The sequence below is a fragment of the Periplaneta americana genome, chromosome 10 (assembly GCF_040183065.1).
Source record: "Periplaneta americana isolate PAMFEO1 chromosome 10, P.americana_PAMFEO1_priV1, whole genome shotgun sequence".
In the NCBI taxonomy this organism is placed as follows: Eukaryota; Metazoa; Arthropoda; class Insecta; order Blattodea; family Blattidae; genus Periplaneta; species Periplaneta americana.
Window position 1 is genome coordinate 112,993,553 of NC_091126.1, and position 27,310 is coordinate 113,020,862.

Below are 27,310 nucleotides of genomic sequence, written 5' to 3' on the forward strand. Positions count from 1 at the left end.
TACTGCGGTTGCAAAAGTTGCATGCTGTGTTCACATGTAAGCCAAAAGTAGCGCGCTGCACGCAACTTTTCGTGCTGCGCAACCCGAGTGCAGCAAAAGTTGCAGCTGGAGGTTGCGAGTCTGTTCACACACAAGGTGCTACTTTTGTAGCCGCAGTCATGCTGCAGGTTTCCATCTCCATGTTGACTTCTCAATATACATTTTGTGGTTATGTTCGCATTATTAATAAACTCATGCGAAAGCTTATTTATCTATTATTTGCTTTTCTGTCCTAACTAGTATTCAGAAATTGCCATTATTTTTACTATAAAGCTTTTAAAAATGCCTATATACTTAAATGATAACCAACAGCATATTCACGTAATCAATGTTGGCATCCCTCCTGTTTGAAAATACGCTACAGAAAATTAAAAAAGTGAATTATATCGTCAGCAAATATGCTCAGACTGTGTTGTGCATTTAATAAGTGTTACAAATAATTTATTTTCATCACATCTAACATTAAAATACATCCAAACAATAAAAGTATCATTGGCACAGTTGGGTGGCAACACTGGTCATAACCGCAGCAAAAGTTTCAACAAAACCGATATCAAAAATGCTGCTGCTGCAACCCTGAGAACCTGTTCACACGTTGCTACTTTAAGCTGCGCGCAGCATGGAAAAGTAGCGAGCAGAGGTTCGGCAGCCACTACTTTTCGGGTTGCACCGTTGTTCACACGTCGCAGTATGAGAGTTGCGCAGTTTTTTGTACTGCATCACTGCAAAAGTAGCGACGTGTGACTGTACCTTAACACAGGAACCATGGATCTGTGAGAACCGTATTATGGGTCAGAATATTCCAGGCTTCTAGATTTTTAGTGGTGGTGCAACAGAGAGGAACAGAACATACATCCCTATGAAGGGTATGAATGCCGGGCAATACCACAGTTCTGTTCTCAGGATATTCTGGCTGTTCTAGTGAGATTTAAAGAATGGAATACTGATAGAAAACTTGTTGTATGCTCGGTATATATCCCTTATGATTCCAAAGACCTTCCTCCTCCTAGGGACTTTGAGGACCTTGTTAATTTTGGTAGAAATGAAGACCTTGACCTGGTAGTGGGGTGTGATACTAATTCCCATGATGGGATATGGGGTAGCACCAATAACAATGGAAGGGAAGCGGCTCTTCTTAATTCTTTAAGCATAGTGGATTTGGAAATCCTGAATAACAGTGAACCTATCTATTGTAATGATAGATGGGAGAAAGCCATAGACATTACAGTGGTATCATCTTGTATACTGGAAAAAATCGATGGCTGGAAGGTTTCTAAAGAAATTTCCGTTTCAGACCACAGGCACATTGAATTTCAAGTGGCAGGATCCCTGGAGAGAAGACTCTTTAGGGACCCCAGGAGGACCGATTGGGACTCCTTTAGGGCTTACTTGAGGGGTAAAATCGATGGGGGGACTGCTTATAAACTCACCTACAAAAGAAGGCTTGGAGGTGAACATCAATACTTTATGTTCAGCTCTTAAGTCTTCTTATGAGAATAACTGTCCACTTAAACTGAGGACAGCTAATAGAAAGTTCTGATGGAGCTCAGAACTGAGCTACCTTCGAAAAAACAGTAGACAGTTGTATAATAAAGCTAGACAAGCAAGATACAAAAAAAAAAAAGATGAAATCAGTATAAAGATTCACAGTGGAGGTATAAGGAGGAGTTGAAGAAGGCCTCTATGAAGTCCTGAAGAGACTTCTGCAAAAGTGCTAATGAACTACCAAAAATGGCTAGATTGCATAAGGTTATGATGCGAGACAGCAAAAACAAATTAGGTACACTAATTACTCCTTCTGGGACATTAACTGGCTTGGACGAGGAAACTTTGCAGTCCTGTTTAGGACGCATTTTCCTGGGTCTAAGATAACTGAAGAGGAGGCCGTAACTAGTCACGCCAGCACACCAGCTAAGCTGGATTGGTGGACTGCAGCTGATATTGTCATCTTCAGGAGAATTAAGTGGGCTATTAATTCATTTGCCCCCTTTAAGGGCACAGGAGTGGATGGTATCTATCCCACTTTCCTGTAGCTTGGACAGGCTGTACTTATTCCACTTCTGATAAGAATTTTCTGGTCCTGCCTGGCTACAGAGTTCATTTACTCTCATTGGCGACAAGCTAAAATGGTTCTTATTCCTAAGCCTGGTAGAAATACCTACCTTAGGCCAAAGCATTGTCGACCTATCAGCCTGACCTCTTTCCTTTTGAAAGTTTTGGAAAAGCTGGTGGATAGACATCAAGCTCTGGCATATAAGCCTCTGCAGCCTAATCAACATGCCTACCAGGCTGACAAATGCATTGAGATGGTGCTTCATCAGCTCATGGTGCTGGTTGAGAAGGTGCTGGATCAGGTAGAGTTGGCTATGGCTGTCTTCTTGGACACAGCCAGGCCTTCAACTTTACGTCTCATGGCTTCATCTATAGAGGACTTACTAGTCATCCAAACAATGACACAATGGATTATGGCTTCTCTAGAAGGCTGCTGAACAACAGTATCACTTAATCAATGCTCACTGATCTTTAATGTGCCTAAGGGATGCTCTGAAGGGGAAGTTTTATCTCCACTTCTACAGTATGGTGCCTGTTAGTTGAACTGCTTGCCAGGGTCAATGAAAGTGGAGTGTATGTCCAGGGCTATGCAGATGATAAAATGCATTATGGTCATAAGCAAATTTTCTGAAAGTGTTGGAACTTGTTCAAAATTCCCTTAAGACTGTGGAGAGTTGGTGTCGCGAGGTGGAATTGTCAGTCAATCCTAACAAGACTGACCTTGTTGTATTTTACAAGAAAGAGAAGACTGAATGGTTTGTTCAAGTCTCTCTTCTTTGTGAAGAAGTTGCATCGCTCTGTGTCAGTCAAGTGCCTTGGAGTTATTCTTGGCTTAGTGGATAAAGCATCAGCACATAGAGCTGAAAACCCTGGTTCAAATCCCGGTGCTGGAGAGAATTTTTCTCCGTTCCATTACTCTTTCATCGTATGATGACGCAGAATATCTACATGGAAATATCATATGTACTTCGGTATATTAAAATAATATATATGATATGCGTAAATCACTTCGTGATTTAAGACGGCACTTATTCCGTCAGATCCCGGCCAACTAGTCACTCATAACAAGTGCACCTCAGCACATGTGTGGACTTCAGTCCTACGTTCATAGATATCTATGTCGTAGTGCAGAGGGTGGCCATTAGAGGGAACTCAGGAGTTGGAACTTAATCTGAGATGATTCTGTCAGATGCCGGGGTGGGTATCCGGTGTGGCTTAGTGGATAAAGCATCAGCACGTAGAGCTGAAAACCCGGGTTCAAATCCCGGCGCCAGAGAGAATTTTTCTCCGTTCCATTACTCTTTCATCGTAAAAAGAACAGAGAGCTGAGACTAGTTAAAGTTTAACAGTGTTAATAATCAGGCTTTGCATATTTGTCACAACAGCTACATTCGATGGAGTAGTTTCTCCTGGTACAATAATGACGTCAGTCAAAGGCACAAGCAGATTACAAGACCTCTATGAGTTCTGATTTGTGTTATGTAGTAAGTTTGTATGTCGAGTTCATTGTGATATCGTTCAGTTATAGACGAGGTGCACCAGGAGACAAATGCAGCCACCAATATTTACACTGCAGTTGTTTATTTCGGAATTTGGAAATTATTTTTGTGTAATGAATGGTAACATATCCTGTAAAGTGTGCAAAGTGGAACTAAAGGTAGAAAGATGACATGGTATCCAAATTCACTGTGGCACTAAAAAACATATGAACATTTCGTTGGTCCAATGCCAAAACCATAATGTGCTAAATTTCGCATTTTCACCTAAGTGTACTGTCTGAGTCTGTGTGGTGTATAGATTCTAATGCCAAAGTCACATAAGTGAATGAACATTCAATTCCGAGTTATTCACAATTGAGGCGTTCAGTTGCAAAATCAGATACATCACTAAAACATAACTATTCATTCATCATACAAATCCATGTGATGTATTTGGCTTTGGAGCATAACAGTGCTATAGCAGTTGTAGAATCATATGAAGATATGAAATATAACATTAACTCATTTTCGAAAAAAAAGTCATGTATCTGGTTTTGCAACTACGCACCTCAATTCTTAATATACCTATGTACTTCCAGATTAAAATGTACAATGCCAAAGCAGCGAATGTGGCACATTCGTGATTTTGGCACTGGACATCATAACGAACTAGTAGGACAGTATTAACGAATGTGCTACATTCGTGATTTTGGCATTGGACTTATAACAATGGAGCACATTCATTCATGCATTTTTACATTTTATTGACATCAGAAGCAATGTGTGTGGTGCTATGTTGATCCCGTAAGTAAGTCATTAGCATTGTTTCGTGTATTTTCAACAAATATACCATTATTTTTTACATTTTAGTACAAGTCGTTTGGCTAGTATGGCTCAAGATGGAGTTAAGTGGAGGTGTAAAGCATGCGGTTTAGACCTTCATCAGTTTTAAGAAATACAAGCAGGTTTAATTTTTCGTTTTATTTAATTTCATTTATTATATTGCACAGATCTTATATTAGTACTGAAGCTTTAAGATGTGGAACAAGTCAAAATTTTACATTACAATTTTTTGGAGAGATGTAATGAGATGAGGTCGAGGATTCGCAACAGATAACCTGGCATTTGCCTTATGGTTAGGGGAAACCTCGGAAAAACCCAACCAGATAATCAGGCCAAACAGGGATGAAGTGAGGTGAGGCTGGGAACTCGCCATAGACCACTCAGCGTCTGCTCCAGGACTGGGGGGTTATCAAAGATTACAATGTTACTAGTATCTTCTTCAAAAATACAAGCATGCATGCCGATTATAAGATTCACATGGAAAAATAAACTCTGTATGAGGGGCTAAGGATGAAGAAAAGGCATTATCTTGTCAGGATCGGAAATACTGTTCTTCAATTTTGAATTACAATCAGTCTTAAATACACCAAATAGGCAGACAGATCCAATATTTTATCTGTAGTAATCTCAGACCTCGAGCGACATTTATTAGGACTATTTCGTGAATAAAATAAAAATATAAATAATATATCCCTAAAATTCGCTCACAAATTGTTAATAATTATATATTTACGAAACTTAACCTATTCAGACATTGTGAAGTTGAGATAGATTGAATATCAATTACTGCGATAAAGAAATTTGATGTTATTCAGTAAAGCCAATTGCAAAAATCGAAATACAGGTTTAACAATGTTAATTACATGTACTGCACTTTTCTCTTATTATAACAGAAATACGTTTTCATTATCTGCTGAAATCATAATATAATTTAAACATTTTATAATATAGGCCTAATTACAAATAACCTGATTAATACATTAATTACCGGTAAATGAAGAATTGTTGAAAACGCAGTTATAAAATCTGAATGAAGGAGTATCATTTTTTCAGTAGCCTACAATGGACATGGAATTAGAAGATGAAGATGTGGAAGTAAAACTTCACACTTTATTTAGTACTTAGTCGTTAAAAACTACACCGAGAACTAAGAACTATGTAATATTATGTGGAAACAGCTATATAGCAATGCTTATGTGTTCACACTACAGAAAGACATATGTTGCTAAACAGTGAAGCCATCTCTGTATAGATAATTAAAACACGTATTTTATTACGCCATAAGGAAGGCAGTTTGATCAAAGACCTTGTGTATAATATACAAGGTCTTTGGGTTTGATATGCACTGATGTTAGATAAATTTGAACATATTTCTATTAATTGTTTACTTTCATTCACGTAATACAGATTTTATAGGTTACAATTAGGTTACCGGTAGTTACTTGTGGGTGTGGGACCATGTATCAGCTGTGCCTTATTTCGACCATTACTTTCCATAGATCGACAAACGCATTCCCGCTGTAGTGTGTAACGGGACTGAAGCTGCATCTACACAGTTCAATTTTCTATGCGCGTATGTATGCAGTCTGGGAAGAATATTGAAATAATTAATTGATGAACTAGTGGACTTACTCGTGTTAACTATGTAATATTCGTCCGGCTTACAGCTGTTTCAGTGCATCACGCACCATCATCAGAGCCTGCTAGATCGCGGTGTTATCTCGAACTTCTCTGCCTGTTAGGAGGGTGTGTTTTATTGTTGGAATGTGTTAGATTGTGGAGTCGAATAGTGTGTGTGTACTGAAATTGATCTGTGTGTTGAGGATTTGATCAGGGTGTGTTTTGGTGTGTTTGTATATTTCGTATTGTTCTAGTGTGTTGAGTTTTTGGTTCTTGGGTTGTGTGTGTAGGATTTTCATGTCTGTATTTATGTTATTGTATGTATGGTTGGCATTGGTTATGTGATCAGCGTATGTAGATGTGTTGTGTCCTCTGGTTATAGCTTTAATGTGTTCTTTGTAGCAAGTTTGGAACGATCTGCCTGTCTGTCCTATGTAGAACTTGTCGCAACTATTACATGTGAGTTTGTATACACCTGTGTGGTGTATACTATTCGACTCCACAATCCAACACATTCCAACAATAAAACACACCCTCCTAACAGGCAGAGAAGTTCGAGATGATGCCGCGATCTAGTAGGCTCTGATGATGGTGCGTGATGCACTGAAACAGCTCTAAGCCGGACGAATATTACATAGTTAACACGAGTAAGTCCACTAGTTCATCAATTAATTATATTCAAGTGTTAAAAGTGGTGTACGCAAGATTCAAAAATGGAATATTGAAATGATCAAGTTTAAAACGTACATTCAATTAAGATGCATGAAGATTTTGTATCTACATGGTCCACTGTTTTGAACATCGTCTTCACTGTGTAAATATATTAATTAATATTAGCAATCAATCTTGCATTCATTAATTGAATGTGTAAAGTTGAAAGAACAGTTTAACCATGTATATGCATCTTAATGGATTCATGCTCATCAATTTATGGGGAAACAGTTGGTGACACCGACTAAACAAAAGAACGACCATGCGATAAATTGATAGCGCTAAATCTAGCTTAAAAAATTGTCGCGATGTTTGACTGTGATTGGTTGGAATTCAAAATTTAATTACACTTCATTGGTCGAAAATGGAATGACGTCATATAAACGAAATAGTCTCCATAAATTGGCTATTTATAATCTGATAGGCCTATACAATTTCGAAATCAGGATGCAAAGTGTTACATCTGGGATGAGACTCAATGTAAAAGCGGGACTGTAGAAATTTCTCCCCATGTTTATAACTATGTGATGTCTCACTCTTACATGACTGTACTCTTCATGATGTCAGACAGTTATGGGAGACAACAATTCTAGTTATGGGAGACAACAATTCTATCTTCATTCATATGTGCATTCTTTTCCTGAACTAGCACCCTTCTTTACAACCCAAACAGATTTTTTCAGTTGGATATATCGAAATTTAATACGATTCGATTGGATACATTCTAAAACATGTTTCAGTTTATTCCTAAAGGATGGGCAAAAAGAAACAAACCTTCGCCGTTTCTTGTGAAAACTATGCTTCATAATAACTTTGACGGCTTTAAGTCACTTTCGTAAAAAAAAAAAAAAAAAAAAAAAAAAATCCCATAAAGAAGTGTTTGTTGGTAGCAGTGTCTAAGAAATGAACCAATACAAATACTTTTTAAAGATAATTCCAAATCTGATTTCCATCAAGTCAATCTAAAGAGACCAAGAGACAGACCAAGCGAGGGTCCACTCCCAAAAGTCTACAATGCAGATCTGTCCCTTGCTGAAGTCGAGTTCCAGAACCTCAAAGTAATAGTGAGAGTCTTGCCCATACCGAGGGAGTACCATGGATCTTACAAGTCACTGAAATACGATACAAACATTTGTGATGACTTACCTGAGCCTTATGCAGATAAGTATTCTAAGCATGAATATTGATTGTGTTCTTTCATATTTCTCAGTATTTTCAATACTATGAATTTTTTCCTTATATGAAGAATATTATCTTGTTTAATAAACATTTATTTCTTTTATCAAAATAATATTTGTTCCAGTATATGTAATAATAACAGAACTCTTTATAAAGTAAGAAAGAAGACAAACATTTTTATAAAATTAATTTCATAATAATAAATATGTTCCCCCATTATCCTTTAAAATACTAGAAAACCATTAATTCCACAATTAGTTTATGAAGTCTGCAAACAGAACTTCAAATATTCTTCAATCCTGCCATGCCAAAAAAAATAATGTTAACAATTGTCCTTAAAGTATGAAACAAATGAGTTAATTGGTATGCCCTAAGAAATAGCATAACTAGTTACACATTTTGGCAGTGAAAACATAAATGTAATCATTTTCTCAATTTAAAAACTAACTGACAATTGAAAAAGGTTTCAATTACATAATCTCAGAATGTATATTTTTTTGTCATTGTAATAGTAGTTATTTTAATAAACAGGTGTAAATCATTGCTTGAATGTATGTATAAAACTTGTTGTATATTTATTATCATATTGTTAATTTTGAAATGAAATTGTAATCAATGGCGTGACAAACATATTTGTTCAAAACGTTTCGGTTGTGCAAACCATTAAAATTAAGTTGCATTTTGTCATAATATGCTCCATTATGTACAGTTGTCAAAAGAAAAAGTGGCCACTCTCTAGAAGCAAAGTTCCTTTCAGGTATCTCCGCTACAATTCGGAGACAAGCGATGTTACATGTTGTTGGACCACGTTGCCAGATACCAAGAGTTATAATTAAAGTTTTCTCTGTGTAACTTGATAGCATAATGGTAGCTTTCCAGTCTGGTATTTGTGAGGTCCTGCATTCGAATAAAACCTAGTGCTTTTTATGTTCTTTTTTTTGTTTTATTTTTAAGAGAGAGAGAAAATATACATAATTGCTCCTTTCTCTTTTATGATTATTTTAGTAATTAACATCAGGTTCATGAATGTATTATGCCATGACTTTTTCATTATTTATTATGACATGGCTTCCAATGGAAAGAAAAAAAAGATTTTATTCTCAACAAAAATATCTTTCGTGATATAAACAAAACAAACTTACTGGCGCATGCCTTAGAACATTCAAACAATTAAGCGTTCAAAAAACAAAACAAAAAGCCACGATTCAATATTTAGTCTATTTTCCCCACATCTCAATCACATCTTGCATTCGAATAGGCATGGAATCAAGTAGAGTTTTTTCAAATAGTGATTGTTCTCAGCCACGAAATTTCAAGCTTCCTAGACATACATGTGTTCTGCTCATGGGCAGGTCTTTCAATGCAAACCAAGCATTCTCCAATCTTTCCTATTTTCTGCATTCCTCTTAGTCTCCACACATGATCCACATATCTTAATGTCATCTATTATTTGATATCTTCTTTTGCCCCGAACTCTTCTTCCATTCACCATTCCTTCCAGTGAACCCTTCAGTAGGCAGTTTCTTCTCAACCAGTGACTCAACCAATTCCTTCTTCTCTTTCTAATCAGTTTTAGCATCATTCTTTCTTCATCCACTTTTTCCAACACAAATTAATTTCTTATTCTCTCTGTCCACTTCACGCGCTCCATTCTTCTCCACATACACATTTCAAATGCTTCTATTCGTTTCTCTTCATTTCGTCATAATGTCCATGTTTCTTCCCTATATAGTGCTACACTCCACATAAAGCATTTCACTAGTCTCTTCCTTAGTTCTTTTTCCAGAGTTCCGCAGAAGATGCTCCTTTTTTTTTTTTTAAAGCTTCCTTTGCTCATGTTTGCATTTTTTCTTGGGAAGGATAAATTCGGTAACTTCCCGTTGCTTTCTGCACACACCAGTCTCTTTCGAATCTTAATAGATCCCAGGGGGCCCTAACGTGGAGGTGAAGAGAGTTGATTTGACTAATTGGGCCCTCCAGACTTCACCGAAATTCACCGCAGGAGTTAAATATTAGTTCTATCAAGATTTTTGACCCCATCAGATACCGGGATATCCTAATTAGCCTTTGCCCCCCGCATCCTGGACAAGCTTCTAGAAATCACCAGAAAATCTTGGAGGGAGATAGGGCCAATTTTTCCGCAAATGTTTCTATACTTGTGCCCTCTTAGTTCATTCGGAAGAACGTCGGAATTTAGATGTCAATGTCTCAGGTTCAATTCCTAGTCACTCCTTTCCATTTTATTTTGTTTCAAGATAGTATAATGTAATAAAATAAAAAAAACTTAACACCAGTGTTACGCAACTGTATTGTTCCAAACCTAATATTAAATTTATGTTATTTATGTCGCTAAAGAATAATAACAGAATATAAATGATAACTTGAATATTATTTATATCGCTAAAGAACGGTAACAGAATATAAATAACTTGAATATTATTTATACAGGATCACTAAACAACGATAACAGAATATAAATGATAAATATCAGTTTAATTAATATAAGATATTATATAATATATAATTATTTAAATAAAATAACCTATTTTACAAAGAAAATGGTTATTTATATTATAATTACTTATATAAAATACGGAGTATTTATATCGCGAATGAACAATAACAGAATATAAGTAACTTGAACGTTATTTAGGCTATAACGCTAAAGAACGAAAACAGAATATAAATGATAACTTGAATATTATTTATATCGCTAAAAACGATAACAAAATACAAATGATAATTTGAATATTATTTATATCGCTAAATAACGATAACAGAACAGAAATGATAACTTGAATATTATTTATATCACTAAAGAACAGTAACAGAATATAAATAATTTGAATATTATTTACATCGCTAAAGAACGATAACAGAATATAAATGATAACTTGAATATCATTCATATTGCCAAAGAACGATAACAGAATACAAAAAATTGTAATTTGAATATTGAATAACTCTTCTCGGGTTCTCAGCCAGGTGAGTTGGAGATTTGCTTCCAAGCTTTCAATGGCTAGCTCTGTCATCTTCTTCAGGGATTGAAGTGATGTGGGACCATGTCTAGCCAGTATATATGCAATAGTAGGACTTCCAGCTGTGGGCCAATCAGGAGCTAGTTCCTAGTCCCGACCGCCAGGTGCATTCTGGTTGAACGAAGCGGTAGCCAATCAGGATCTAGTTGCTGGTCCCGACTAGACATGGTCCCACATCACTTCATTCTCTGAAGAAGATGGCAGAGCTAGCCATCGAAAGCTTGGAAGCAAATGTCCAACTCACCTGGCTGAGAACCCGAGAAGAGTTATTCTACATCAAATGCCGGGAAAGCCTCAAGTCATACAATTTGAATATTATTTATATCTGTAAAAGAACGATAACAAAATATAAATAACTAGAATATTATTTATATCAATAAACAGAATATAAATTTTAACTTTAATATTATTTATAACACAAAAGAACAATAACAGAATATAAATGGTAACTTGAATATTATTTATAACACTAAAGAACGATAACAGAATATAAATTATAATTTGAATGTTATTTATATTGTTAAAGAACGATTAAAAAATAAAATGAAAACTTGAACAAGGCCCGAAATCACAACCTTCAAATCCTTAAACAAGCACTCTACCGCTGGTGTACAAGACACTGATATGGAATAAATCCATAGTTCTGGAACTGCTTCTACAAGCACATGCATCGTGTCACATCACCGTAACCCGAAGTGGACTTAGAAAATATTCGCTGTTCACGAGTGCAGCCACTTCTTTTTTTTTTGACAACTGTACATTCACCGTAAGCCTACTGTGCCACCACTCATTCAGTGGGTGTCAGACATTTGAACTCCCTCAGTATAAGGCTACATTTCTCGATAAATTCAGTGTGACAAAAATGCGAAACCTGTTAATAACCATGTCATGACAATATCCTCGACAACTATATCACCTCACCTGGATTGGCTCACCAAGCAAGTACCCATGAGCCACCCCTGCAAAGGGGGTTCTATCTCCATCACAGGAGACCTTTGCCCAACATGAGACATCATGGCTAGCATTCATTCATTCATTCATTCATTCATTCATTCATTCATTCATATCATTTATTAGAAATACCTTGGCTTAAAGGCCATACTTGTATCTGCTCTGATAGCCAGGCAGCTTAAAAGGCATTACATGCAGTCAAAACAGTGTCCAAATTGGTATGGTAATGCCAGAGGACACTGGATCTTCTCTGTTCCTCATGTCCTGTAATGCTATGTTGGGTACCAGGACATACAGGGATCAGAGGTAATGAAACTGCCAAAAAGGTTGTCGAGGGAGGACTAGGCAAATACCTTTATGGAGCCAGAATCTGTCATTGGTATCACTCCACGGAGGGCCAGATGGGAAATCACACAATGGGTGATTCACCAGTATGGCACACTATGAAGAAATTTCACTAACACTAGGCAAGCTCGAACACTGAAAGAGGGTCCTAGCAGAAAGTTCAGTAGGATATGCTTATCCTTTAACCAAGCACAGCTTAGAGGTACAGTGGGCCTGTTAACAGGACACAACACTCTAAGGAAACACCTGCATGTGATGGGACTGACTACAGACCCCACATGCACAAAGTGCGGAAGAGAAGTGGAATCTTCTGTTCACATATTATGCAAATGTGAACCTTTGTCCACAATCAGATATGTCCTCTTGGACTTGGATAGGCTACGACCAGAAGATATAAGGAAAGCAGAATCAAGAGCAATCCTGGCCTTCAAGGAGGCTTTAGGACTTCGGTAAACTTTTCAGTTATAATGGACCCACTTAAGTTGCCTCCGTGCACAGAATCGAAAGGACCTGACCCATTTAAATTCATCCATTCAACACGTCTCCTTTTTGAGAGGTGTTTTTTAATGGATGATGAAATCTTTTATCTTTCATTTAAAATGTATTTTAAGACAATATACACACACTGGAAGATATCTTGTCTTTTTTACATTTCTTTATTCATTTAAATAATTGAATTCAAACAGTATCTGACAAATAATATTGAAAAATCTTTAAAAAAAATAACAGAATGCAAGAACTATTAAATACATTTGAAAAATAGTAAACTATATTGAATATTAACACGTTGAGCGTCTGAGTGGTCCCTGGGGTCTGCTATGTATATTTTCTCATGCGCCAAGGTGGTCCATATGGCTGCCAGCATCCCACTTTATTTCGCGAGCCTTACAGCCACCTGACTGCTGCACTATTGAATTCTAAGAATGGATCGGACCGCTGTGGCCCTTAATAAAGTTTTTCTATCATTGGGGTTTGGATGGGGTTTATTAGAGAACCATAAATCTAAACATAATAAGATGCATATCACTATGATTACAACATTTTATTTTGTCTATTTTTAATAAACTTACAGTAATATTGAGACTGATGATAAACATTGTATCATTCTCTCTTGCTCGAAAATATTCGAAATGCAGTTTTTAAGTTACAGAAAAATTACATTACTGAACCTTGTTTGAAAGAGAGTAATTTACATTAGATTTTGTTTGACAAATAATATAACAAAATACACTACTGAAACCCGTTTGAATAATATTTGCCTTGAAAATTAATTTATTGGACAATGTTATAAAAATTGAATAGTATTGAGAATCTCAAACATACTAATTATGAAAATTAGCAAAGCAGTCTGAGCAAAAGTGTGGCTTTCCCTCGCATTCTTCTTGAGACTTTCTTTACTTTGTTCTGGATATCACACCTGCTATTTTCCGTTTGTAGCATCCTTTGCAATACTTTCTCATCTTATGAGCTGAGCCTTCATGTTTCTTAAATGAATGTGTATTTAGTGCTTTTCTTTTTCTAGACGTCCATGGTTGCGGCTGTTCAAATGGATCAGTCAGATCTTCATTTGAGAACAGATCTTCTATTATTCTTTCTCTAAATTCCGTAATGTTCATGACAGACTGAGTCACGATTTTGTAGATAAGATGAGAATTTACTATTGTTTCAAATATGAGTTCAATAGCAACCTTTCAGTACCATTTCAGTGTTCTCCTTAGGTATTGTAACTTGTCATTTGGTCCTTGCCATTTGGTCTGGGACATCAACAGAACTCTTCCCATTACAGCAAGAGATTTTTCTACTGGATCTGTACATCTATTAACTGTTATTGTTTCATTGGAGTGTTTCGTTGAGAGCATAAATATATCTCTCCGGTCTTTCCATTTTAGGATGCAAATACTGTGAACAATTATTTTGCCATGTTTCAGTTTCTTACAAGCTACCTTCCTTGGATTCCCTTTTCTATTGGCTCTTAGTGTTCCTACCAGGTGAGTTTTCTTGTCAAGTAACTTTTTTTCAATTTCCAAACTGGTGTAATAATTATCAGTTACAGCTGTTCTTCCAGTATTCAGCAGTTCATCAGATAATTTCATGACAACATTTGTTGGTACACAACTGCCTGAATCTGCATAAATTTTTATATTCCATGTGTACCTATCATCGCAACAAAGTTTAAGCAGTTTTACTCCATACTTATGGCATATATTGTTTTATGAGAAGACGACCTCTAAATGGTATTAGTGATTCATCTATACAGTACACTTGAGCGGGCATATAAGCATCCTGAATTTTTCAATGAGTGTGTTGACAAGTTGTTCTGCTTTGTAGACACGATTACATTCAGGACAAAATTGAAATTCATTGAAATGCCACAATTTCATTAAAAGCCCAAAAAGGTTTCTACTCATAACTTTAGACACAATATTGCTTTTGAAGAGAGTTCTTTTAGACCAGTAATGATGCAGGGATGGCACATTCACTAATCCCATGTAACTCACTATGCCCAAAAATTTTCTCATTTCATTTCTATGTAGTCTTGAAGACCCAGAAACATCAGAACCTGACATTAAATACTGTGTGGCATAAATATTTGTTTTATTCACCATGTGATCCAATACACCATCATCAATAAATAAAGAAAAATAATCAAACGGGTTCTTGTCTACTAAAAGAACAGCAACTGCCGGATTCACACCGAAAGTCTCATTGAATTCAACATCTAAGTGAGTTCCTTCGGGATTCTTCCAACCCACGTGGTCAGCTTGAGCCCCTTGTATGAAATCTGAATTTGAGATTAGGGATAAATTCTCATCGATGGGGTCATTTTGAAGTGAATCATTATCCTGCATGGTGTGTTCTGTGGAATTGATATTATCGCCTATCTCTGCAATTTAATTTGTGTCTGGTCTTACCACTGCATTACGTCCCTCAATGTCTCTGTAGACCTAGATAATGTTTTTGTGTTACTTTTATCAGAACACTAACTGTCATCAGAACTATCACTCACTTCATATGTAGGATCTTCAATTGAATCATCAGAAGAAAATACATCATCTTTCTTCTCTTTCTTGGATTCATTTTGTTCTGATGTATCTAGGAAAAGGAGGAATATCATAACACTTAGATGTAATATACAAATTTTGATTTGTGTAAGACTAGTATTAGTTTATCGATAATTTTATTCTTACTTACCTGGAGATATGTTTTACCATTTGCACAATCTGTCGAGAACCCTCACTCATTTTGTTTCTTATTAGTGCAATGAATGTTATGTCAGAAAAATTTTGACGATATGCGTTTTGCATTCACATCTAACTTACACTGTCACACCATGCTTGACATTACATAGGAATTATCGAATTCGAGACACCAGCGATGCCAACTGTGCAACAAGATGACTACCACAGTAAATGAATAATCAAGATTACTTCAACACTCACATATACAATTCAGTCAGAAATCACTTCGGAATGATCACAGTCAAGACACTTGAGATGCCCAAATGTGCAAAAACAACAATGAGTAATCAAAATTAATTTATTTCCTCCAGATACACAGGTGTTTCTATGGACTGCTAAGCAGGACCACTGGTCCCATTGTAAAATTTCTTGGTTGGGACAGTGGAGGTCACAGAGGATTGCCAGATTTTTTGTCGCAAAAACTAAACTACCAATGCTTATAAATTATTTCTTTGAGCATTGACATTATTTTCCATGCTATTTTAATAAAAAAAATTAAAAAATTATGATGCGCCTGTACAAAAAAATTATACTGTTTAATGGCACTCAACGTGTTAAACATAAAATTAAATTGAATGAATTCACCCCTGCATCCCTGTATGAACAACACTCCTATTTGGGGGTTCAATATTGCATTATAGAGAGGTAAAAAGAAGAAAACGTAAATAAATGTCAGTCATAAAAAGAAAATAGTATACATTACAAACAACATATGACAAAATAAACTTGAATAAGTTTCAAACAAATTTTCATAGGTAGAGACGAGAATTTCATGCACTATGAAATCCCAAAATATGCATGCATTCATGCACTATCAAACTATGAAACATGCACGATCAAGCGAAAAATACATTAAAATATGCACTTTCATTTTTTTTTTTCCAAATTTCCCTCCCTCCCCCACAGTTAACGACTAACATCATTTTTAAATTGGTTTCTGCGAGGTTCCTGTATTTGTCAGTCAATATGGTTTTGTAGGCATTGAATGACCTCGCAAGAAGTTATGGATGCAAATTTAAATGAACATATTTGTGACAGTGACAGGTCAAATTTATCATTCAAATTTTCGCCACAAATAACCTTCATTGAACAAAAGAATCCATAGTACGGGTTCGCGTTTCTCACCCTGTTCAGTTTATTTTAAAGAAGTTTTATGTTTTACAAAGAACAATTGTCATAGAAAATATTCGGAACAGAATAGCAGTGCTCACCTCTTTACTGCAACAATCACAGAATACGACATCCCTAAATGATCTAATAAAATCCTTTCCTTCAATCCACTGTACAAAGAGTACACTTTTGGAACCTTTAACTGGAGGCATATTAGAACCACATTAACACACGCAAACAGTATAAACAAACACATTAACCAATTACGAGGTTCACACACTGCAAAGACAGTTTAGCAAACGATTCCAATTTTAGAAGCATCTAAATTGCTATTGGTGTTGGAAAAGGGAGAAAAAAGATAGAAATATAATTAATAATATAGTAGTATGCAAATTAATCTGAACACGACATATTTTTACATTTTCTGTCATTGTTGGCCTCACAGCTGCTCATACCGCTTTAATTGACATCTGTAGTACGTGTAATTCCATTGTTGAAGGTCTGTCATTATTTTTTTATAATATGTGACATTTTGCCTGTCGTTTTGTACTTATAAGCATTTCAGTTGTGTTGAAAACTTAATACTGCAATCCTGTGTACATTCTGTCGTCTTCACAAATGGATACAACTCAACGAAAACGGTGTAAATTTATAACATTAGCAGAGCAATCTTCTATGACACAGAGGCAAATTGCTGCAGAATGTCACATCGGTTTGGCTACTGTTAATTCGATCATAAAACAATACAGGGAGAATGGATCCATCACACCCCAGAAAAAAGGAAACTGTGGCCGGAAAAGGAAGACTTCACCTGCAGATGATCGTTTAATTGTCACGAAAAGTAAATTAAATCCTAGACTAACTGCTGTCGACTTAACCCGCGAGTTAATTGCTACCACTGGGGCGAATATTCACGTCACAACAGTGCGGCATAGGCTTTTGGAAGCTGGACGAATGGCTTGTAAGCCTATTAAGAAGCAACTGCTAACCCCTGTTATGTGCAAAAAACGCTTAATGTGGGCAAAATTACATCAACACTGGACAGTGAATGACTGGAAGAATGTACTTTTTCCGATGAGTCTCATTTCGAGGTCCACGGCCACCGTGTTTCTTACGTACGGAAAGGATCTGTAAAAGTAACAGTAGCTCATCTCCAACAAGCACCCAAATACCCCCCTAAAATAATGTTTTGGGGTTGGTTTACACATGAAGGGCCTGAAGCATTAATACCTATCAAGGGAATGATGAATTCTGACAAATATATTCACTTATTGGAAACCAGAATCGTACCCCAGCTGCAAAAATCATTTCCGGATGGCAGAGGTGTGTTCCAACAAGACCTGGCACCATGCCATATGTCTCGAAAAACTACAGAATTCTTCAACAAGAAGAATATTCAGGTACTCCCCTGGCCAGGCAACTCACCCGACATCAACCCCATTGAGAACTTGTGGTCAATTTGCAAAAGAAGAATGCAAAAAATGGATTGTTCTACAAAGGAAAAGATGATTTCTGCCCTCATTGGTGTATGGTTTCGCGATGAAGAAATGAAGAATATTTGTGGGAAATTAGTGGAATCCATGCCAAATCGTCTCAGAGCTGTTAGGAACAAGGGAGGCCACATAGATTACTGAGGTATGTCTTAGATCCTTTTTTTATCCTGTTTGAGTGTTTTTGCATAAGTAATTACCTTGTTCAGATTAAGTTGCACGCTGCTGTATATGAATTAAATTCATTTCTTGAAAAACCAGTATTTACAACCTCTATGAAAAGGGTACTTTTGACCTAAATTATTTGTCGGCAGTTTCCCTGAACCCCCTATTTTTTCCTTTCTACTATATTCAAAATATCCAACGTAATAGATCCATTTATAACACGCAGTCTGTAGAGGGTAGTCAGTAAAAGTGAACTTTTTTCATAGGTAAAGTACTGAACTTCTGTCCAGGGAAAGGTCCTCTAACATCTTATTGTGCAAATCTTAACATTTTATTTAATTTTTCTGTTATTTAGTTTTTTTTTTCCTTTTCCTTCGTCAATCCTGCTTGCTGAAGATAAAATAAGGAACATAAAAATCAAGAAACTGAGTTGTTCACTCAAAACCATTAAAACATGCATTTAAACTAATATAATGTATATTATATGCATGATTAAGCTAAAAATTGCATAAATGTGCATTATGCATGATTTATCCCCAAATAGGCCAAAATGTGCAAATATGCACGGAAAAATTACACATATTTGGAACCAGAAAGTAATAAGTACTAAGTTTGAGCTATGTCCTATGTTCCTATAAAAACATGCATTTGCATGAAATTCTCGTCTCTATTCATAAGTATGTAAAATTAATATTACCAATTAATTATCTACTGTCATGTTAATTTTTATTAATAATGTCTTTAACTCTAAGTTTAAATTTCACTATACTTATATTTCCTAAATCAGAATATTGAGAAATGAAATTATTATATAGAGTTTTAAGCCATATTTGAAGCCAAGTTTCATGCAAGCAACCGTTAAAATTTTCGACTCTGTGAAATGAAATAATATTATGCCAATATATGTTTGAAATTTTCTTGTACTTATGGAAGAAAGTCATTTATAAATTATTATTATTATTATTATTATTATTATTATTATTAAATACTTTCCTATTGCCTAGAAGTCTATACCATTTACAAAGGAAAATTTGAATAGTAGGCCTACATATTATATGGGTAGTTCTGTTATGAATAATAAACCAATAAAAGAAAGTGAGAAAAAATTACAATGCAAAGTCTTATATATACAATATACAGAGTGAAAAAAGTATTTAAACTGACAAACTCCAGGAGGTTGTATGAGACACTAAAACAAGTGGTTTTCTCTAACGTCATATTTTCCTCAGAGGCTTTATTAAACCGGCAGAAGGTGTATGCTTTCTTCAGTTCATGATGACTCTACAAATTCACTTTTGTTGTATGTATTGACCCAGTGCAGTGCTTTATTAAACTGGTCTGGTGGTGCGGATATTTGCTGCAGCAGGGGAAATAAATGATAATCCTGAAGTCTTTCACCACATTATACAATCCATATCCCACTGATGTAACCTTTGTGTACAGGTCAATGGAGTACTTTTGAACATCTTTTGGAGTGATTTTGGTGTGTAAATGTTTTTAAACATATTTTGCAGTGATTTTGATGTGTAAATGTTTTATAAGCAATAAAGCATGGCCATGGTTTGTGTTACATTAAGATCTGGTGTCATTTCGAAATAGTGCCTCACAGTACAATATGATATTAAAGAAAAGTGTTTGTATTGGTGTCCCATACAACCTTCAGAAGTTTGTCGGTTTAATTACTTTTCATGCTGTATACCTGCTGAACTTGAAAACATTACATTCCGAATAAAGACGTTTAGTAGGATAATTAACAACTTTCCTTTTACAACTTTTGATTATTTCCTTTTGATGTACGTACTTCCAGTGACTCTGTTATGGACTTAGAAACACTGCACCAACCGACATTACCATAATATAACACAGATTGCACCTAATATGAATAAATTAATCTTAAAAAATAATGGATAGGTATGAAGGCAGTATAACAAATCTAAATATAATTTTGCATAATTTATCACATAATTATGCAATATGTTTGCCCCATTTAAGGTGTTGGTCAATTAGTATTCTCAAAATGAACTTCAGTTAAACAAAATTATAATGGAGTCATACAAAGAAAAATAAATTTAACTTTACTTAAACACCGAAGTTAATAACACATTCAGACTTTATGAAAATTACATGAACTTAGTGACAATGTTATTTATTTATGTGTAGTTTAGAAATATTTAATGTGAAAAACTTACTACAACATGTCCTCTAACTTGTGTGAATTGTGAAAATTGGAAATCAGAGCTAAAGTGGGTCAAGTCACAAATTTTCATAAACTGAGTTTAATTCATTTTCCGATTATCTGACGTTGGATATTTTCTGAGCAGTAATGGATCAAGTCTTAATTCCAAGCATTTGCCTGTAGGTGACACCAGTCACTTTTGGCTCAGTTTATTTGTTCACGATGTTCTGACCCATAGTGGATCAAGTCACCATTGTTTATATTTAATAAGTCTAGATTTGAGAATGGAGCAATAAAATTATTGCTAGTGAAATTAGATAATTCACTACAGAAAGTTAACTTTAAGTCCTATTATCTCAAAACTACGTCTCATGGACTTGATCCGCTTTAGCTTTGAAAGCCTCATATGTTTTATAAATGCATACTGAACTTTTATACAACATTAAATACAGTGGAACATCTACTACCTGCCTCCCAATTAAATGATCACAGATTTTCTCAACTGTTCCTATAATAGTGATAAACCCAGCTTGAAAGTCACATTCAGTGACAATGTGAGATCCTGCAGGAAATTGCGACAAAATGGAAGAACCACAGTGCAAGAAACAACTTGTGCATACCTCACCCTTTAAAATTGCAACTCAATCAGTACAGACATTAATGCACTTTTCATAATGTACAGATGACACCATTGGTAAATATTCTCTCTCTCACAAGAAATAGACTAGAAATTACGAAAACAATGGATGATGATACTAATGTGCAGAAAAAAGTGACAGAGTTAAAATTGAATTAATCTCAAGCTGTATACATTATTCATATTTTCAATTAATCATTCCTTTCTTCCCTCCCCCCTACAATATGAAAAATAATCGTCATTGTAATGAGTATTGCAATACTTACCAATTAAGTCTAATTCAAGTGCCTGATATTTAGTGTTTATTGATACAAAGAATTCTTTAACCTGTAAATAGAAAAAGAAAAGGAATTAAAAAGCTAATATTAATAACAATAATAATCGTGATCATCATCACAAAGGAGGCTTCATTCATTGCTCATTTAGTCCTCAAAATATTCTCCCCACTATCACATCACTAATCTTTCAAATTTCTCTTTCCTTTTGGTTTGAATTATAATACAATAAAACTCCTTTTATACATTTTACACATGTGTTTTTCACACACTCATTTTTTCTGAGGTCTCGGGAAAATCCTATACAAGTACTTAACATGTTACATAGTTCATTTCAGATATACATTTTTCCTTTAATCACGTTTTACACTTATATGATCATATTTTGAAATCTGGGAGATACTAAAATTCATTTAGATGTTCTAAATCAAATTTTCTGCAAATTAGGTTTGCTGTGAAAATGTAAGAATGCGAAAATACAGTACGTGTTCATTGTTGAGATGCAGCCTGCTTTGAAATTCGTGGAAATTCGAAGCTGCCCATGCTTGTCCCAGCATGCGCTAGCTTCAGTAAACCAGGTATGGACGAATAGTAGAATTCATTCAGAGAGGGGGAGAGAAGAATGTGAGAGAATTTCCACCCCATGACTTGTAGAGCAGAGGGATGAAAGGGAACATTTTTAAATAATGCCAAGCCAGTGCCAAAGCTGTGATCATAATGAATACAACTACTTTAACACCCCTTCAAATTGAAAATATTTTGACAATAGACTCAACCTGATACATCAAGAAGGTTGCTGGTTTCTGAATTCCAATTCCTTTGTTTGCACTTTGCTCTTGCTATGAAGTGTGGTCAGTCATCAGTAGGTTGTTGCTTCCGGTATAGCAAAGTTTGTGACTGCGCAAAATGAGTGAAAAAAAGAAGAGGAAGTGTTTTACGATCACTGAGAAAATAAAAATATTGTAAGTTGTAAAAGAAAGCGACAATAAGAAATGAGTTGATATTGCCAAATAATTAGGTATAGCTCTGTCCACTTTAAATTCTATTGTGGTGAATGCCTCGAAAGTAGTAGAAGAAAGTGCATGTATGTTTGGAGGTTCAGCAGCAAGCAAGTGCGGATTTAAGGTGAGATATATGAACATCTGGAAGACAGATTGCTACAATGGTTCCAGCAACACAGGGCAGAAAATAATCCAATTAGCAGCCCTTTGCTCTGTGGGAAAGGTATTTAGTGGTTATTAAATATAATTTTAGGGGAAAGGAACTGGCCACCCTACTTCATTATCTCCTGCTTAGTTGTCTCATGAATTAAGTCTTATTGGTGTTGCTTATGAAGTTCCAACCAGTCTTCGAACTGTAGACTAAACATACAAATGTCATTTCATTCTATATTTTCCTCACTTACGCATTTTTTCTTCAGACCCCTAATAAAAATCACATAAATGAAGTTTTATCGATTTATTTTAAGAGTACCGGTATGTTATTGTCCAGTCTATTCAAATAGGCCTATTCAATCCAATTTTGTAGTTATTTCCGTAAAATGTTTCGTATCTCTTAGCATGAAGCAAGAGTAGCCCATGGAGCACTTATAGCTCACTGCACCAAAGATACATGGTTAGGACAGTAGGACCAGTAAGTGCCTCATAGTGTGTGTATCTATATGCTTACATTGACGAAACAAAGATTATGATAAGCCAGAGAAATTATGAAAGTGGAATTCATAGACTTGAGATTCGAATATATATGCTTACATTGACGAAACAAAGATTATGATAAGCTAGAGAAATTATGAAAGTGGAATTCATAGACTTGAGATTCGAATTTTCATATTAGCTATTAATCTCGCAGAAAATTACAAAGAAAACCTGTGACACCTAGATATTTTAGGAGAAAAATTCGCTCCGGTGCCAGGGATCGAAGCCGGGTCCTTGGTTCTACGTACCAAGTGCTCTGACCACTGAGCTATGCCGAATTCAATCCACAGCACCGGACCGAACCTTCCTCCTTCGATGCTTCCCTTTGTGGCCTGACTCCAAGTTAGGCATATTATGTTGACGTATGTCTGCAGTTATTATGCTAAGAGAATATTATAGATATATTAATTTGTCCTACAGAATTTGTCTGTAATGTTGACACTTAATAACTGCGGATTCCCGGCCAACATGTCACTCAGCTGAGTGCCCTCCTAGTATAATGGCAGTTGACATTGGATACACGTCAGCATAATATGCCAAACTTGGAGTCAGGCCACAAAGAGAAACATTGAAGGAGGAAGGTTCGGTCCGATGCTGTGGATTGAATTCTGCGCAGCTCAGTGGTCAGAGTGCTTGGTACACAGAGCCAAGGACCCGGGTTCGATCCCCGGTGCCGGGGTGATTTTTTCTCCTAAAATATTAAGTGTCAACATTATAGATAAATTCTGTAAGACAAATTAATATATCTATAATATTCTGTGACACCTAGGTCTTTTCCTTCACGAAAATTAAGTCTTTTGTAGAATTTTTCACAACCTTATAATGTAACATGTTTCTAATCAAATAAAATGTCTTCTTTGGCAATGAATGCAAAGTTTCTCCTTTGCAAATAACATCTACACTTCATCATGTATATCATCCTCTTGATAGTACAGTAGCGTGCAAATTAATCCGAACAACGTAATTACTTATGCAAAAACACTCAAACGGGATAAAAAAAGGATCTATGACGTACCTCAGTAATCTATGTGGCCTCCCCTGTTCCTAATAACAGCTCTGAGACGATTTGGCATGGATTCCACTAATTTCCCACAAATATTCATTTCTTCATCGCGAAACCATACACCAATGAGGGCAGAAATCATCTTCTCCTTTGTAAAACAATCCATTTTTTTGCATTCTTCTTTTGCAAATTGACCACAAGTTCTCAATAGGGTTGATGTCGGGTGAGTTGCCTGGCCAGGGGAGTACCTGAATATTCTTCTTGTTGAAGAATTCTGTAGTTTTTCGAGACATATGGCATGGTGCCAGGTCTTGTTGGAACACACCTCTGCCATCCGGAAATGATTTTTGCAGCTGGGGTACGATTCTGGTTTCCAATAAGTGAATATATTTGTCAGAATTCATCATTCCCTTGATAGGTATTAATGCTTCAGGCCCTTCATGTGTAAACCAACCCCAAAACATTATTTTAGGGGGGTATTTGGGTGCTTGTTGGAGATGAGCTACTGTTACTTTTACAGATCCTTTCCGTACGTAAGAAACACGGTGGCCGTGGACCTCGAAATGAGACTCATCGGAAAAAGTACATTCTTCCAGTCATTCACTGTCCAGTGTTGATGTAATTTTGCCCACATTAAGCGTTTTTTGCACATAACAGGGGTTAGCAGTTGCTTCTTAATAGGCTTACAAGCCATTCGTCCAGCTTCCAAAAGCCTATGCCGCACTGTTGTGACGTAAATATTCGCCCCAGTGGTAGCCATTAACTCGCAGGTTAAGTCGACAGCAGTTAGTCTAGGATTTAATTTACTTTTCCTGACAATTAAACGATCATCTGCAGGTGAAGTCTTCCTTTTCCGGCCACAGTTTCCTTTTTTCTGGGGTGTGATGGATCCAGTCTCCCTGTATTGTTTTATGATCGAATTAACAGTAGCCAAACCGACGTGACATTCTGCAGCAATTTGCCTCTGTGTCATAGAAGATTGCTCTGCTAATGTTATAATTTTAGACCATTTTCGTGGAGTTGTATCCATTTGTGAAGACGACAGAATGTACACAGGATTGCAGTATTAAGTTTTCAACACAACTGAAATGCTTATAAGTACAAAATGACAGGCAAAATGTCACATATTATAAAAAAATAATGACAGGCCTTCAACAATAGAATTACACGTACTACAGATGTCAATTAAAGCGGTATGAGCAGCTGTGAGGCCAACAATGACAGAAAATGTAAAAATATGTCGTGTTCGGATTAATTTGCATGCTACTGTATTTGTTTTTGCAGTTCTGAAGGAAAAAAATTACTACTATTGCGTTCAGCAGTTCTTAAATGTAAAATTTTTGCATGTGTGGCACTCATTTCTTACTTAAACCTTTTATTTTCCTACTCTAACAACATGTTTCATTTCTGAAGCTTCTCTATTTTTCTTCATGCTGGAATTATTTTACCATATTTCTGAGGCAGTTGTGGTTTCAAAAAGAGAAACACTGGCCTGTAAATTTTCTTCCTCATATTCCAATAGATATTATACAACTTTCATCCTTTCATGCCTTCCAACCTTATAGCTTCGCAATTCATGTTATGTAGAAGCAATTACATAAGTCGTTTCAGAGGAAATAATTTTCATAAATGCATTTCACTTGTTACTCCTTTCACAACAGACTTTGGTCCGAGAAAAGTTGTACTATAATTTTACCTTTTATTTTACTGCTCCTGAAGAACAGGTTTTGTTTCACTTGCAATTTTTTTGTTCCTTCTGATGAAACAAACTTCAGTGGAAGAAAATCATTCCATGTTTTCATTTGAATCAGAATAATATTCGTGGTCACTTCTTGTTCTCTGTTTCATGATGGAAGTCTGAATCCTTATTGAGTAGCCTTAAAATTTTATCTGCTAGATATTATACTGCAATGGATATAACAAGCATTCCAGATTTCAAGCAAAAGGCCAGGATTGTCAACAGACGCATTTCAATATAAATTATACTGAATAAAACCACAACGGTGGCTCAGTGCTAGAACGCTAGGCTTATAATCCAAGGGGATTGCGTTCAAATCCTACTCGACCCTGAATCCATAACTTGTGCTGGGCAAGTCCATGGTCCAGGCAACATGGGTTTCTCTGAGTACTCCAGTTCCCCTGTTACATCCCATCATTCATTATGAGTGTAATGTAGACTCATTGCCTGTGGTGCACTCTGGATAGTCTCTGACGAATTAAGTGGTCTATGCTCCTGCCAACTGAGTACTGAAGTTAAATTTGTATAAAATTACATTGCAGGAACTATGGTTTTGGTGATCCTGAACAGAAGTGTAAGTACATACATCTTAAATACTTCTCGTACCACAATGGAAGCAATCAAGAGGCTGAAATTCATTACACTACTGCATCCTATATACCTATACAGTCCAAACTTTGTACAGCGAGACTTCTACCTCTTCCCGAAATTCAAAGGAGAACCTTTGTGGACATTACTACATATCCAAGGAAGAAGTTGAGAGGTTGTCAGGAACTGGTTTGGAAAGAGAGTGTGGACTTATTCCATGACAGCTTCATGAAACATTTCATCATTGGTAGAAGAGTATTCAGTTATCTGATAACTACATTAAGAAATAAGTACTTGTTATTAAAGAGCATATTCTAAAGATGCAGGACTCTTCATTCAACCTTCATAGTCAGTATTCCATTGTTGATTTCTGTAAGAGTTCTGGTTTTGGAACCTTACCAAAGAAAGACATGGCCATGATATTTCATAATGAAATGAGTCTGAGTTTAATCTTTAAGTGCTTTTCTTATTGAGCAACATAGGCTACATTCTCCAATTTTAAGTTAATGTCCATTTTTCTTACATATAGGTACAGTCGAACTTCGATATCTTGAAGTGCTTCTGGAAACTGGTAATGCTTCAAGTTATTGGAAATTCGAGATCTAGAAAACATGAAAAAATTTCCAATACCATAAATTACATAGGCCTGCGATGATTTTGCGACACAGAATATTTTACATCACATCGGTCAAATTGGATGCTCTGATTTCGAAAATAATAATAGTTTTTGCGTATCACGTACATATTTTGCATAATTCTGTATTTAACACAAAATTGAAAGTTCGCCATTCTAGTATTACAATCTCTGCATATCTGACTTACAGCATGGTTGATTAAAATGTATACACACTAAATCATCGACACCACGTCTAATCTTTGTCTATCTCTGTTTAAAGTTTTTATATTTTTTAATCGAGGATAGGTTCTTCCCTCGATCCT

At 35.8% G+C, this 27,310-nt stretch overlaps 1 protein-coding gene across 10 annotated transcripts in view; it reads right to left on the minus strand.

Moving 5' to 3' along the window:
• LOC138707964 (thioredoxin reductase 1, cytoplasmic-like) overlaps positions 1-27,310 on the minus strand; it is a 479,245-nt gene that overhangs the window by 400,577 nt on the left and 51,358 nt on the right. For 4 of the 10 annotated variants that reach the window (XR_011334488.1, XR_011334491.1, XR_011334492.1 and 1 more), the window contains exon 3: positions 21,340-21,400. The exons of 5 other annotated variants lie outside the window; for them this stretch is intronic. The gene's annotated coding sequence lies outside the window, so the exon portion shown is untranslated. Of the gene's footprint in view, positions 1-5,854; positions 5,993-21,339; positions 21,401-27,310 lie in introns of those variants that run through there. One more of the 10 variants, XR_011334493.1, reaches the window with a different exon arrangement.